This window comes from Nymphalis io, chromosome 5 (assembly GCF_905147045.1).
Source record: "Nymphalis io chromosome 5, ilAglIoxx1.1, whole genome shotgun sequence".
Taxonomy (NCBI): Eukaryota; Metazoa; Arthropoda; class Insecta; order Lepidoptera; family Nymphalidae; genus Nymphalis; species Nymphalis io.
The window spans coordinates 6,869,338-6,879,543 of NC_065892.1; the positions used below are offsets into that span (position 1 = coordinate 6,869,338).

The window sequence follows — 10,206 nt, forward strand, 5'->3', positions numbered from 1 at the left end:
TAGCTATATATAGTCCAGACTAACTCATTTATACATTAGGCAATGTGAACATTAAGATTTTGTCACGAAACTTATTTTTAAAGTATTTCTTAATAATGAACGTTGAAACCATGAAGGTTTGCGTTCAAACGCAGAGTAATGTGCAATTGTCCATTCATTATTGTCCTTACAATGATTAATACCGTTACAAGAACTTAAATTTTGCTATTACATTTGTATATTTTAAGTGTATTTATTATTCTAACTTCTCTGTGTTTTTGTTTTAATTTGAATTCTATAAAACACTTTTTGTAAAATATTACGTAATTAAATAATAATTTTAACATGAAACCTCTGAAATCAATTTCAAACGATTCTGATCTAAAATAAAAACTATCAAATCTCTGATATTACTTCAGATTTCTTCTAAATGCATACAACGAATTTTGAATTCTTTAATTGCTTTTCTTTTGTTTAGATTTAAATGAAATAGTTTTATTCAAAGAAAATTCTGGTACGTTGCCGAAAGTAAGTTAGCAGTCCGACTATAAAAGTGAAAATAAAAGTATCAAATAAGACAGCTAAAACTCAACAGCCTGTTTCAAAGTAAATGTTTTTAAACGAATAAAAAACCTTTTCAAAGCTTTCACCCCGAAATCTAAGGAACGTTTAATCGAAGTAGTCCAAAGGAAAACCGAACATAATTGGAAGTTTTAAGTTGGTTACTAATATTTTAAGGAAAACTTCAATAATATATCAATAATATAATATTATCTACGGTTTTTTTATTTTAATTATTATTAAGACATAGAAGATATTTTCGACAGTAGAATCATTTGCGTAAATAATATTTTATGTGTTGATAAGGCGAATCTATTTATAAATATAAACGAAATTATTTCAGCTTCAGCTATACTTTAAATTCATAAATATTATACGAATTAAGTTACATAAGCACGTTATAGATTTCCGATTTTCATTCTTAAAGAATTTTAATTTTAATTTTTATCGCGAAAAGTGAACTTTGTAAGTTAAAGGAATTAATCATTTTCGTAGTCTCACAGTAAAGGTTAAAAATTAAATTAAATTGCAAAGCAAAGTGTTATTGGCATTGTCATGTTATTGTATATCTTTTCTTATTGTTATTGTTATAATGTTAAATGCGTAATTATTGTATATAAATTTATTTCGTGTATCTCGGAAACGTTTCTAACGATGTGGCCCAAAATTTTTATTTAGATAAGGTTTGGATTTTTAAATCTACCGTTTTGGAAAAAGCAAAAACAAAAAAATATATAACTAATTATTATAGCCGAGCGAAGCTTGGTCGCCCAGGTACTATATTTATAATGTAATTACTGGCATCTCTGTCATCCTTTTTTTATTAACGCTGGAAAAACGCCTTACACGTTTCCCACACAGGAACAGTGGAGGGTATGTAGGGCTCGCCGGTGTCCAAGGCGCCGAGTGCGCCCCGAACATCGGAATACCCACAAAAAAACCAGCGGTACCCTTTCCGTCTTAACGAGGAGTGCCACGGGATTGCTTTCGCATGCTACCGTGATCTCTGTCATCCTAGGCAAGGTTGTTGGGTACTTTTTCTCATGCTTTCGGGCTGTGGGGCCAACTAGAGGTATTATACACTTCGGATGGTCTCGCGGTGCCATATACTAAACCGATGATCTATTGCGGGGATCGACCTCATCGTGTAATCTTAATATAATTTATTAATTACGAACATGTTTACTATGTTTTAATTCAGTTAATAATTCATTTTTTAATGTACAATTGTTTTGTTGCATTAGTAACAATTAAATGAGACAATTATCAAATTGTAAAAATAAATGCTCTTTTATATTTAATTCTAATTATTTTAAATATATGTGTGTATATTTATTGCATGTATACATTTTATTGGAACTCGGTACATTGAGAAACTTCACAGGCAGTGTATTTATTTATTTAATAGGAACACTAACAATATTCATATTAAATGGTGACATACATAACATTCACAGAAAAAAAATCAACTTCTGATATGTATATCGATTATAAGTGTACACAACATGTGTATTAAATTGTGATACTTTTTATTTATAGTATGTAGGGTTTCGTGCAAACTGCATGAGTTATTCTTTCGCTAGATACTCTTCTTTCTATTGCTGTGTTCCAGGTTGAACGGCGAATGAGCCAGGTTAATTCATAATAATATCCCAGTTTCACTGGTTAGCGTTTTGACAGTGTTGGGAATAATTAATATTTAGATAGAGACAATGTTTTTTAGCAAAGTGATTACTTACCAACAGGTGACCTACGTTTGATCTCTTTTAAAAAATATATCTAATAAAAGGGAAAGAGACGCCAGGGAATATATTAAAAATGCATTTCTCTCTTGAACGTGAACAAATTTACAAGTACAATACTCGTAATTTCTTGCTTTGATCGCTTGAAATTAGCCTTATTCAGCTCCCAGTAGGGTACCGCACTGACTTTAATTTACTACCAATATAACTTTACTAGAATGACAAAAATTAAAGGTAAGACATATCTTTCTTAAATTACTCTTAAATCTAAGAGAAGAGTCGATACTGGGTTAAGAAGATATTCTTTTTAAAATAAAATACATTTTTTTAAGGAATATTTAAAATTATATTGCACATTATTAATTATATCATACTTTCATACATGCTTATAATGTATTTTAGTTTCTATGTTTAAGTAACTCTATTATCAATCAATACATTATTATTATATCAATATATTTACTGGTGGTAGAGCTTTGTGCAAGCTCGTCTGGGTAGATACCACCCACTCATCAGATATTCTACCGCAAAACAGCAGGTTGGTATTGTTGTGTTCCGGTTTGAAAGGTGAGTGAGCTAGTGTAATTAAAGGCACAAGGTACATAACATCTTAGTTCCCAAGGTTGGTGGCGCATTGGTGATGTAAGCGATGGTTAATATTTTTTACAATGCCAATGTCTATGGGCGTTGGTGACCACTTACCATCAGGTGGCCCATAAGCTCGTCCACCTTCCTATTCTATAAAAAAAACAACATTGTATGAATTTATGTTTCAATTCCTTACACAATTAACTTCCTTACTTATTTATTTCTTATAAAATTACAAATTTACATAACATAAATACAGATCTAAGATAGCCCGAAGATTGCGGTATCTTTTTGAATTAGATTTAATTTCATGTATTTAATTTGTCTTTGTAATTCATATCAGCGGGAATATCATCGTAAAAATGTGTAGAAGAAAATTTGCCACATATGTATCCACCAATCCGGAATGGAGCAACGTGGTGGAATTTGCAAGGAGAGGAGGCGATAGAACAACAGTGGAATATTTATAGGCTGTTACTTGTACGATAAGTCCTCGAAATAAATTTCATAGGAGCACGGGACCCGGTCGCATGCAATATTCACTTTAAGTTTTATATGTGTAGATTGACAAAGTAGACTACGTGAAATATTTTGAGTGAAGCGCCCCGTGTTTTGTTACGGCAGTATTATAGACACGGCTGTTTATCAATTTTAGCACCTATGGAAAAATGTTAAAGCCTCTATATTTTAATGTCAAGTATTAGATGTTTCACTCAGCGATAATATATTATATTTATATAGCATGACGATTCTTGAGCTTTTTTTTCCTTTTTACTCGTATTTGCTTTTTTTTCTTGTGAGTATGCATAAAGTTATTAATTAATAATAATATTAATGTTAATTATTAAAAAAACTATTATACCATTTCTATACAATTATATTTTAATTAAAATAGACAGGCAGTTGGATAAATGGTCAAATTAAGAGAAGTTACCTTATGTTACCATAATGGCTATGGCACTGTAAGAAATGCTAAATATTCATAAGAATATTATAATAATTACTCTGGCTCACGCACCCTTCGAACCGAAAGTAGTAGTAAAAAGCATTGCTGTTAGAGGTAGTAATAATATGTGATGAAACGATGATACTACCCAGATAAACTTGTACAAGCCACCTATGTACCACCAATTACTATAAAATTAAAAATATAAATGTATTAACAATATTATTTTTAAATATATCTTTTAGTCATCTTTTATCAATTTGTGAATTAATCGTAACATATAGATATACGTAGTTGCAGATATTTTTACAGGTATTTGCAAGCTCTGCAACGTTTTGATAGAAAGAAATCTTTCACCAGTATCTTTCACCATTAAGGCAACGTTCGTAGGAAACGCATTTGCTCAACCGTTTCCCGTCGATTTACGTTGCAAAATTGATCTCCAGTGGAATGATCTCCACGAAAAACTGTTTTATTTTAACGCCTTAATACAGCTCGACATGGATTGTATTAAACCACCTGAAGGTTCATTGTAAGCATTAGTGAAAGAATTTTCTTAATCGGATGAATAATTTCGGATTTTCTACACCCAAATTTACAAATTTTACCTCTTTTATAAATATATATATATATATATATATATATATATATATATATATATATATGGTTTGTCGGGAGCTTACATAAAATGTAACTAGCATTTTTATGTATTTATGTAGTGAGAAGTACGTATCATCTGAAGTCAAATAACAAAGGTATCGCTTTACATCTCATGGCGAATAACCCATACAATATATAATCCAGTATAATATATTAGTTCTGTCGTTTTATTGCGCGTTGAATACGCCAGCGAATCGACTTAAGAAAGCGGCCAGAGATTTAAAGGCGTCGGAGAATACACTTAAATATATGCTTTAATGTGAATATAAAGCGTATATTTATATAAGGTTGAAATTATAAACCACATTTGGCAAACCAATTACATAATTTTTAAATAAACGTTTTCATGCTTAACACAATTCTTTTATTAGCGATATCCATAATTTTCTTGCTTAGCAATTTTGCATACGAATCTAACACTTGTATTTTAAATATATTTATTTTAAATGTATTTGTATTTTAAATATATTTAGGTATTTGATTTTCAATAATTTTATTAGATTTTTAGTTAGTTTATGTCATTGACAAATCATTTTTAGTTGATAAGTAAATAATACAAATATTCGACATAAATCGGTCATATTATGTTACTGATCGACTCCCAAAAAATACGAGGCACGGCTGCCTCCAGCTGTTGCCGCTCTTTGTATTCGATTTAACACCCGTTTTTTGATACTTTAGAGTTATAAATTTAAATGAATTCCTATGGGTATAATTACAACGTATTGAATTTAGATCCCTTCATATTTAGTATAAACTGTAAATACATAAATCTACAAAAATAATTAATAGGAATTAATTTAACGTATGTCGAAAATATAACATTTAAAATTAAATATGGATAATAATTAATCGAAAACCATACAATGTGATGAATGATTTCTTTTTTTTCATGCATGTATATGTTTAGTGAGACTGGGTTAATTAAACCGGGTACTTTGTAATCATCTTAATACTGCAAAATAGCAACACAACTTAAAAAATATATCGTATTTTAAAATTTACCTCATTTGACATCCTGCTTTGCAATTCCATAACATACAATTTTGTTTAGCTTAAACATCGAATAGTTTCAAAAACACTTTTTGGAAATAATAAAAGCACAAAAAATAAATATAGTCAATTACAAAAGCGGTAAAGTCAAAAGTTTGCGCACGAAACTTTTATTCACAAAATAAACAGCGTCTTTACAATTGCTTCACATATTTTTCAGTATTAAGACAACAAAATATCATTAAGTTTTTTAAGTAATTGTATTAAATTTTTGACTATCGATTAACGAAATATTTGAGTCGAAAGGTCACGGTAGAGCAGCAGGCGTTCTGAACAGGCGGGCTCTATCACGCTACTAACGCGGCTCCGCGGCCCTCGCTGCGTCCCGCCGTCGCCCGCCCTTACTAAACTCCACCGGCTAAGCCGAAGCTTTCCTAGATTGTGTGGCCTTAGTGAACATTAATTACACCCAACTTAGTCTGATTAAACCTTGAGGAATTATCCGGATTGACAAAATTAACTTTTAACTTAGATTTATTTCATTTTGAGATCCGACGGTAATGCAAATCGAGTTGAACCTCCATGTAGATACTTAAACTTCTAATTTAATTTTCACACTGAATTAATTAGGATTCCGGACCTTCATTTCAAGAAACCCGTAAAGTGTGAATGCTCGTCTGAATGCTCGTCTCCTTATCTGACTGTATGAGAGCTATATGCTGTTAAATGGCATATTCTCGTAATATTAACTACTACTATGTAACTTATTAAATAAAAGAGATAGTGACTTAGCCAGTGTGTACATCACACCAAAACTGTAAAAAAATGCTTTAAATGTATAAACAGAAGTCCAATGATCTTTAAAAGACTAAATTTTCATATGTCTTATGACATTATGACCACAGAAATCACCTAACTACATTACGAAGGAAAAACTTACTTATCACATACTTGTCACTTGCACGTGCATTTTTCTTCTACTTCTATTTCGATTACGGGCATTTTATCGAGATTAAATTAACATCTACCTTCTTCGGACCTCTCTTCAGACTATAAACTATCTCTATGCTTCTTGCATCGCGTCACGGAGTTAAATATTATTCCACGAGGATGAATTTTTTTTTCAGTCCGTTACAAAAGTTATTTTCTCGTATGATTTTTAAAATTAAAATTAAAATTACAAACGAGTTCGACTTTTTGTTTCACATGCTATGTAATTTTATTATTTGATTTTGAAGATCACGCTACATAATTTTCTACTTAACTTACTGTACAAATTTCAATGTAGTTCATATTTGGCGTAGGGAGTTATTAAAATTTGAAACACCTGTACCATAGTGTCAGTTTTGATGAATATTAAATATTATGCTTGTAATTACGGAGTCAGACATATAATTTACTTTGAAAGGAATGATTTATATGAAGATTTCAAAAGTAGTAAATATTGAGCATTAATTGCAATAATTAGATTTTTGCTACATTTTAAATTCAATAATGTTGTTAGAGGGCTCAGTCAGATCAGTGGTTTTTTGGTTACTGCACAGGCCCACCTAAGTGAGTACTACCCACTCATTAGTGAGTGAGCCAGTGTAATTACAGATGAAAGAGACACCACATTTTAAATAATATAATAAATAGTCTGTGGTTGTCGTCGTATTGACATTGTAAGAAGTGGTTTAATTTGAGAGTCTGCCTGCCTTAAATAAAGTATATTTTAGGAATCAAATGCCACTAACCGTCATGTTCCTAATCTAAAAACAATCAATAATAAAATATTGTAATACGAAAACAAAGCTTTTTTACATGTAAAATCGCCATTTATTGTAATACAACTGAAAATACTTATTCCGCACGCATTATTTTTTTTGATGTATACAAAGATTTCATAAAGAAAATTATATAAAAGTCTATAGACAAATGAAAATTAAAAATGAAATTCCTTAGATTTAATAGTGTACATCTGTTGGTGAAAGTAAATCCTACCTGATAGATCCTGATAATAATAGTAAAAGGATTTTATATGTGAAAGTAACTTGGTCAATTTGTTTGCTAACCCGTTACGACTAAACCGATGAACCAATCAAAAACATTGATATAGAGATAGCCTGGAATTTGGATAAAAGCATATAAACTACGGTATTTACAGAATCTGCAAGATCTACAGGAAACTGAATTCTTTTCCTACAAAAAAACTTTTATACTGTTATATTGTATGAAATACATTATTATATTTCAGACATCGATAGTAGTTTTCTAAAGTTCAATTTTCCTTAGCTCAACGAAAGTAAAATTCTAGAACTTAAGTGTGCATATGTTACGTTACATGAGGAAACGTTTCTGACGAACAAAGGACTTGTTCAAAGCAATTATAATTTATTTTTATACGTCTAACAATAATCGCTTAGACATCTTAACACTTAAAATGGATCTCACATTAAAATGGATTTTCTCAAAGCTTAAGCAGCAAGCAACTTCTTAATCTTGCTCTTAGTTAAAATACAAAGTTATTTTACAATTTTTATCCTTTTTTATTTTATATTTGAAAGAGAAAAAAGGTTCTTGACGTTGTTTTATGAATGGGTATTATTTATTTTACTACATATTCGAAAACCATTTACTCGATATAATAAAATCAAAATTTTAATCGAACTCAATTTAGATTAGTCAATATTATATTTAGGAACAAAAAAAGTAGTAAAAACCAACAAAAACCATTATTAACCATTTATTGCATCGACAAATAGGCACAAACCTTTAGAAGTACGATGGTATGTTCCTTTTACCTATAATTACACTTGGTCATTTACCTTTCAAACCGGAGCACATTAATATTAAGTATTGCTGTTTGGCGGTAGAAGCAGTTACCCAGTCGGGTTTGAACAAAACTCGCTTAGGTAAGAATCAAATTAAGAAAAAAAAAGAACAATGAGAAAAGACCCATTCTCGTAGTACCTTTGGTTAAAGAATACTACCATGAATAAGGGATAATATCTTGCTAAAAGTATCGTTCCAATATTTTTAAACAAATAAAAAGGTATTAACAAATATGCAAAATTCAATACAATTATCTTATGTGACGTTTAGTTTATATTTTTATTACTGTTTTGCCAGCACTTACTAGAAAATCACTTTGACTGATTTTTTCCCAGTCATCAATTTGACTATTTTTTTCCTATCATTAATGTTGCAGTTCTTCAGGTCACTGCTCTAAATGCCTGAAGAGAGTCACTATAATTGCCGTATATGTTATATATAGGTAGGCGGACGAGCATATGGGTAAGTAAAGTGACCAATTAACCTGATGGAAAGTGGTCACCAACGCCCATAGACATTGGCACTGCAAGAAATCTTAACCATCGCTTACATTGCCAATGCGTCACCAACCTTGAGAACTAAGTTGTTATGTCCCTTGTGCCTGTAATTACACTGGCTCACTCACCCTTTAAACTGGAACACAACAATACCAAGTACTGCTGTTTTGCGGTAGAATATCTGATGAGTGGGAGGTACCCACTCAGACGAGTTTACAAAGCCCTTCCACCAGGAAATTATAATATATGTATACAGTCAAAGGTATAACTGTATTACGTATTACTTTGTAGTATTATGCCAATCGAATTAATTTAGCATTCACAATTCGTACATACAAACTCACTGTTTATTTAATGTTATGATTTTTTAGTATAATCATTATAGTTTGTATATAGTAAACCTTTAACTACTAACAATATTGTGTCACAAAATACCGAATCTAATCTATCAAAAACAGAGCCTACGGCTTCAGGTCTGAGAGACAATGAAGATATACGGCTTAGATATCTTTAAAGAAAATATATAAATTATCAAACAAAGACATATGAGTTCATCTCTTTTTATAATATTTTCAATTATTCCATCCAAATATTTTTTTATTAATTACATTAATAATTAAGTAATATGTAATTAATAGTTGTGATATAATAATAATAATAATGTCCTCCAGACCGATTTCGGCCACGGCGGCCAATCTCAAGTGAGATTAGCCAACTAAGCAGGAGATATTATAGTGCACAAGTGTGTGCGCAAACACAGGTGCACTTTCTATTCCCTAACTCTCATAATCCGTTGGGACGGCAATCCGACACGACCGGAAAGAGTTCAGGCGCAGGACCAACGGCTTTACGTGCTTTCCGAGGCACGGGAGTGTACACACTTCCAACTTCCAGACTCCGGCCTGCTACTGAGAATTTTCTGATAGAAAAACCCAATAACTTTTTTATTGGCCCGACCTGGGAATTGAACCCAGGACCTCCGGGTCTGCGGCCTTATATCAAGCAGTGGCTTGAGAGATGGTCTAGTGAGACCAACGAGGCAGTTATAGACCAACGAGTCAGTTATAGTTGTAATATAATAGAATACTTAAAGTTTAATTTTTTGATCATGGTGATTGATTTAGTGCTATTATATATATGCTAGTGATAGGTTCGTCGAGGATTATTAGTATGTAGCAGTAGTTTTCCATGCTCTCTTTTCTATTACTCTGGGTGTTAGTTAGTCGGCCGGGTTTTATTCGAAGTTGATATTGGAATGACATGTAAAAATTAAAATACACTTTATATAAGTAAGTTCTTTGCGAGCACTTTTGAATCGTCATTTTACAAGATGAATTTACCACCGGTTTGGAGTGGAAACAGACATTAACAGGATGTCACTTGGAGAGTAGATTCTACCAAGAGCTGACAAGAAACTCAATAGTAA

General features: G+C 31.3%; 1 protein-coding gene across 1 annotated transcript in view; it reads right to left on the reverse strand.

Moving 5' to 3' along the window:
* LOC126768533 (uncharacterized) overlaps positions 1–5,797 on the reverse strand; it is a 44,784-nt gene extending 38,987 nt beyond the window's left edge. The window contains exon 1 of the mRNA XM_050486707.1: positions 5,482–5,797. The gene's annotated coding sequence lies outside the window, so the exon portion shown is untranslated. The remainder of the gene's footprint in view (positions 1–5,481) is intronic.
* Between the last annotated feature and the right edge of the window lie 4,409 nt (positions 5,798–10,206).